The following is a 6,650-nucleotide window of genomic DNA, read 5'->3' on the forward strand; positions in this document are numbered from 1 at the left end:
TAGTATTGATACTATTTATCAGTTGTAAATATTTCAATAGCAGTGCCCCCTCAGAAAAGTATGTATTGCTCCGCCTCTAGCGATCTCGCTTATGGAGGGGAAAAGACACTTCTATCTCCATTCTCTTCTGTATGGACTAAAATATTGAGTATTTGATTTATGATGGGTTGATGACCTTCTGTGGACAGTAATGATTCTCAAGAATAGACTTGAACTCGGAAAATAATGGGCGCTTTCCAGTGAACAAAGAAATTCCGGAAGCCTACGAACTTAGTTCCAGTTTGCTGCTTCTATTTCATGCGGAGAAAACTCAAAAGCGACAACCAGAGTACCTATAAAGAGCCTTAACTTACCAAGTCTTCTCCTTGTTCTTTTAAAATAGCCTTAGTATCAGGCCTTCCTTAGGAGCAAGGCCGGGGAGAGGAGATTCTTTTCCCGTCGGCTTCTTTTTTTCCCCTCTCCCACTCTGGATAGTTTGTAAACGACAGTGAAAACCATATTCCATTTTGTCCCATCTTTCGTTATTGGTAAAAAGAAAAGGGAACTCTTGCTAATCAAAAGGATTTTTCTTAACGTTCTTCAACCGAATCACGCTGAAGAAATTCGCGGGATAAAATGTACTGTTCTCAATCTTAACCTCTGGTACGCCGAATAACTTGGCAAAGACTATTATTTAGATTTAATCCAGTGTAAGTCGGGAAACATTCTCATACTAAAATGAATTTTTTTTAGACGGGAAAGGATCCCGAAATCGGGCGGTTAAGGTTAGAGGTTGACTGTTTCAATCAATTAAAAAAAAAAACTTCAAATTCTTCAGGGGGGCTGCTATACGTGTATCAGTGTTTGGGTGTCCATTCAAGTCAATCAACTGAAATGAAAGCGAAAGTTAAACTGCGATGTATTTTGAGCCATTCTTAGTATCCGACACATGCAGGAGGACAGAGTGACTAAAGGCTTATTTCTCTAGACTGTAGAGTCTCGTTAACTCTTGACGCGTTGGGAGAGACAATTTTTAAAATCTGAATCTACGACTGATCTGATCAATATGTGTATACATTCTTAAGGCCGACTCCAGTGTCTTAGTGAACTAAGCATATAATTTAGAATCATTAAAAGAAAAACAAAACCTTCGTGCTTACACCAAAAGCTATGAACACCTATCCGGTGTGACTCTCCACGGCTTTCGAGATTAGCGCGGCGCAGCTAAACCCCATTACAGAAATCGCACTAGCCTGCGAAAACAGCCGCTTCTCTTCGCTCCTCGCCGCTGGGGAAGTTTCGCGCGAAAGGTCTCCAGAAGCGAGGAGCGAGGGAAAACGGCTGTTTTCGCAGTCTAAAATCGGGCCGAAATCACTGTTCGTATGTGTGAACGGAATCCCTATCCGGCGCAAAAACTTCCCGGTATAGTGTAGTCTGCTACACAGCCGTTTTTAGTGTCGTCACGCAACGCTCCTGCGTGACGACACTAAAAACGGCTGTGTAGCAGACTAAGTATAGTGTGAACTTAACCGGAAACAGTAGTGTGATTTAAAATCAATTTTACAGCAAGCGGCGAAAGGCAAATTCGAGATGACAATTTCTCAAATTAGGGAAGGACAGAAAAAAACTCTGCAAAATTAATCTTATTTTTGAACCTGAAATGAAATATATTTTTTTCTAAGTCAGACAATAAACGGTTAGTGAGGAAAAATTTGGTTACGTTATAAAACTGGTATTTGTCTACCAATTATTCACTTCATATTAAAATTTAACAACCATCAAATCCAATATTCTTCAATTTTCTAAAATTTTGAATACCCTCGCTCCCCTTAATTTTTCTATATTAAAAACATTCAAAAAATCATTCAAAAATTCTCCAAAAAACGCTGAACCAAGGACTCCAAATTAATTGAGTCATGTTTCGATTGAATGAAATCTTGGCTAGATATTTAGGGAAAAGGGCGGAAATAAACGAAAAAAAAATCCTTTTAACTCTCCTACTTAAGCAAGGAAGACGGCAATGGCAACGAGAATGGCAAAAAAGCAATAGGTTTAGATTGGCAAAGCAACAACTTTCCACGTGCACCACGCTTTTTCAGTGTAGATTTCTTTGCCGTCGCTGCGCAACTAAGCCGCGAAAATGTTTATTTTCACGTTTTGTGGAGTACGAGACATGCAAAGACTTTTTTTTTCTTTTCCCAGCAGCCGTCTCCTCGAGCTGTCGCAAGCTCCCAAGAGAGACGTCGTCACAGCGCAAGTAGACTACTGAATTCTGTTTCACATGTACATGATGCGAAGCTCTCCCATTGACTCTTGTACGTAGCCTGTAGTCTCGTCTTGAGGAGTTCGATGACACTCAATGAAGGTAACAAAACACCAAGTCTGTTTTTTTTGTATTTTTTCCAAATTGCTGCGAAAAAGATTTGACATGCAGCGAAACTACTTGCAACGAAATGGCAAACTTTGTAGCGAAACGAGCGGTAACCTTCTTAATTTCTAGAGGCCCGGGTTTTCGACCTTTGGACAGGATTATCCAGCGGATAAATTATTATCTAGCTGATAAGTACTAGGGAAACCAGTTGCACTATCCAGTAGATAAAGATGAAAGATCCTGACGTGGATACGACCATACGATTCACGATATCAAGACGTCTCGGCTCTCCACCTCGTTCCCAGGGTTCTCTCCTACCCGCCCTACGGAGCGAGAGAGGGCGGGTAGGAGAGAACCCTGAGAACGAGGTTGCTTGCCTCTAAGTCCCGCACTTGCCGCAAAACTTTGTATTTAGAATCTCTTTACAATGACAAATTCATTTTATCAACTCAATAAAACCAAATTCATGCAGCAAATTTTAAATCTCTAATGTAGGCCTCATTCGTGCGATTCCTGTCCCGAAATGTCAGTTCCTGCGGGATTCTCGGGAAGCGGGTATTTCAGTGAAAGCAAAATTATACCTGGATTTGGGGCCATTTCGGTCAGGATTCAGTACCACTTGATAAGATACCTCATTTGCCTGGGTAATTACGATATTTTACGTAGGGCACAAATTATTAGGTCTGGTCAGCAGCCCATAACCCGGAGCGTCTAACTTCCATACTGCACCTATGCAACGGCATTTTCACAAGTAGGTTTATTTTTAGATAAGCTTTTCCCGCGAATTGCTTTCGAAAAGCCAATCACTAGCAATTGCGTCCTCAATGATAAACTTTTAATACGTAACTAGGACAACTCCTTCACACTGAAAAAAAAAAAAAAACATATAGCGGACACACGTGAGGAATCTTCAGAGGAGTCTTCTGACAGTACTTCAAGCGACAATTTCAGTATTTACACGGAAACTAGCAGTTCAGTGCAAGATTTGCAAAACCTAGCCAGGACGTCTACTTCATCGACGACAACGCATAATTCACGCCAACGGGATTAAATCGAAATAATCTTCGAAATAGCCACTGTGAAAAGGTCCAAGCGAGCTACTAACAGTCTAAACGACGATCAAATGTAGGAATTGACCTCGTGGAACAGTTATCTAAAAATAAACTCACTTGTAAAAACGCCGTTGCACTAATTTATGGCAGTTGAACGCTCCGGGTTATGGGCTCCTGGTCTGGTCTGAATCCAAGGCCTAGAACTGAGTCTCAGAAAGGAATAGAGAAGAGCGTGTGACGTCACGTTACCATGGTAGCAAAGTTTCTGGATCTCCACAATCTTCCTTGACAAGGACAGAGTAGGGCCATTTATACGAGGAAAAATAAGACGCGTCTTACATAGGACGCGTCTTAAATAAGATTCGAACTTTCCGCATATACGGCACATTTCGTCTAAAATAAGACGCCGCTTAGCTAAGACGCGTCTTATTTTAGATCAGCCCTTAACACCTGTTCTTGGATAAGACGCGTCTTAGCTAAGACGAGAAAAACGTCGTATAAATGACCTTCGCGTCTCAAATAAGACGCGAACGCATAGTACGCATGCGTTAATTTTTGGCGCGCCAAGTTGGATTGCCGTTGCTACGGGCAACATTTACATGAAAGCGAGTCAAGAACAGAAATAAGACGCTAACCATTTAAACGAGCTGTTCTCGTCTTAGATAAGACATACTCGTATAAATGGTCTAGTTCGCGTCTTATTTAAGACGCGTATCATTTTTCCTCGTAATGGCTCTAATGTTCTCCTTATCAGGCGGTAACCGGTAAAATTTACCTCCTGAAGCAACACTTCTTACCGCCTGCAATGGCCTGAAGGTTTACTAAAATTAAATAAGTACTTTTAAAAAGTACACAAGTTGTGATCTAATCCAATTATCACATACCACAGGAAAATGAATGATTGTATGGACTTACTGAAGTATACACAGCTTTCAGTTCTTTTTATGTGCCACACATTTGGAAAGAGAACATTGAAGACACTATTGAAATCAGTCGTTTTAATTTGTAAAGCAGGTCTTACATTCAGGGAATGACATTTCTGAGAACTTAGCTCCTAAATTTACCAGCAAGAGCGCGGCCATTTCCCGCACTCCACTGCCCGCCTGTCCCCGGAAACGTACGCCTCTGTGATACATATTTTTTGCCTTACCGGCTGTGAGCAAAAATTTAGGGAGAACACTGAGAGACAGCCACTTGCATTGTCAAATGATGGGAGAAAATTATGGGCTACAGTTTTGTTTCTAAGTGCAATCATACCAGGAAAGTCATGCATGTCAATTTGTTGTGTTTTTCTGCCACATTTGCAGAGCAAGGTTTTGTTGAGATCCAGAAATTTTGCACCATGGCAACGCGACGCAACGACTTTCCCTCTCCGTCGGCGGAAACAGGTCTTTGGGTTCAATTTGTGCCCAGAGGCTGAATCAGGCTAGGACCACGGGACCAATTATAAGTTAATACTTTGAAGTTCAAAAAAATCTTGTGAATTTACATTGCACGCGAGCCCTGAACATTCAGGTATTGAAGGACTTGAAAGCCAAATAGAAAAAAATACTTGTTGACAAATATGCCAGGTTGGTTTCGGACAGCTAACAACTACAAAGTCAACAAATGCTCCGGAACCGTAAACTTGCGAAGAAAATCATTTGCAAGTCTTTTGAGAAACGAACTTCAAGATTTCAACGGATCATTTTATCCAAGTGAGATAATCTCCTCATAAAAGCAACCACACATATTCCTTTTCACTCATTCCCTGTCAAAGCACATCAGCCGGGACGTCTCATAAACAAGACCTTTCGGAAGCAAGCATGATCAGATCTTGGCATTTGGGGTGTTCTCGTTTACTGAAGATGATGTTGGCGTACGGTGTTAGATCTAGTTATTTGTTTTTGTTGTCTGTTTAATTTTCATGTCAATTGATAACCATATCATTTGGGTAACAATTCTTACATGTTCTTAGCGTAGTTTATGGCTTAAAAGGTGGTTATAGCCAATTAAGCCTCCACCGAGCATTTTGGAAAACTGAGAAAAGGATTTTTCAGAAACGTTTTCGTAGATTTTCTACTCGAAAAAAAGTAATTTTTTGCATGATATCTAGTGACTCCCCATGATCGTCAGCTACAAATTTCCGTTTCTGCTGTGAATTGTAAGTAAAAAGATGTCTCGTTGATCAATGGCTAGTGTTTTGAATCATTATTTCCTTTTTAATTTCCAATTTTACAAATTTGGAGCAGTTTGGAAACGAAATCCTCAAAGCATCTCCTGTCGACAGCCTCAAGGAAGAGCAAACGAGGCACTTCTCAGTTTCCTTTCGGATACAAATGTTCGGTAAATGTTGCAAAACCATTTAATTTTTTGTTTCCAAACAACTAATGTCTTGCGTGGAAACGGCTCTTCCTATACGGATTTTTCAATCCCAACTACAAGAATACTGATTTCACATTTTGTATAAATATTTTCTTTCTGTGCTGTTTATTACATGATGACAACAAGAAATCCGTGTTTACAGAAAAAAAGAAACATTTAAACGAAATGTATGTAGGTTTTGGCATCGTTTTTCATTTATGTGCAAATTCCGTCCGCTTATTGTTTCCCATTATAAAAAGCCCAAATAAAGCTAATCGAACGTAGAATGTGCCACGGGTATTTCGAGAACTTCAATCTTAATTTCCGTCTTTTCGCCGAGAGATGACGCTTCGAATGAGTTTGAGCTGCCAAAGTTTATCCGGTATCACTTTAGAACTTTTTTTTTTCGATAGCATATATATTTAGCTGACATTGTTGATAAGGTGAAATGTGAAAGAAGAGATGACTATGGAATTATTGCGGGCCGGATATTACAATTTTGGCTTGACCAATTCATTCAGCTTGCAACTTGATTTTAATCAACTCTAAAACGATTCTCGTCCAAAAATAATACGAAACTTGGATCGAGATTCGATGTCGCGAAATGAAACCCGATTAAAAGAAGAAGAGAAAACATAGTAATAAAAGGAAACTGAAAATTGATGACGATTTTCTGTGCTTAAATAGTTTGGTATCTGTAATATTGAGATGGTCTTTTCAGAAGAGAAAAGTGGTCATTTTCTTAGCCAGCTGTAATCCCTTTGTTTGATCGCCACACGATGGCAAAAGAAACAAAATTTTGATAGCAATGACACGAAAGAAGAGCGTTCTTTTAATCCCAATGAATCATTTTCGACGATATTTATGAGCTTTTCTGCACGATAAATCCAGTTTTTAATTAAAAT

Source organism: Porites lutea, chromosome 3, assembly GCF_958299795.1.
Source record: "Porites lutea chromosome 3, jaPorLute2.1, whole genome shotgun sequence".
In the NCBI taxonomy this organism is placed as follows: Eukaryota; Metazoa; Cnidaria; class Anthozoa; order Scleractinia; family Poritidae; genus Porites; species Porites lutea.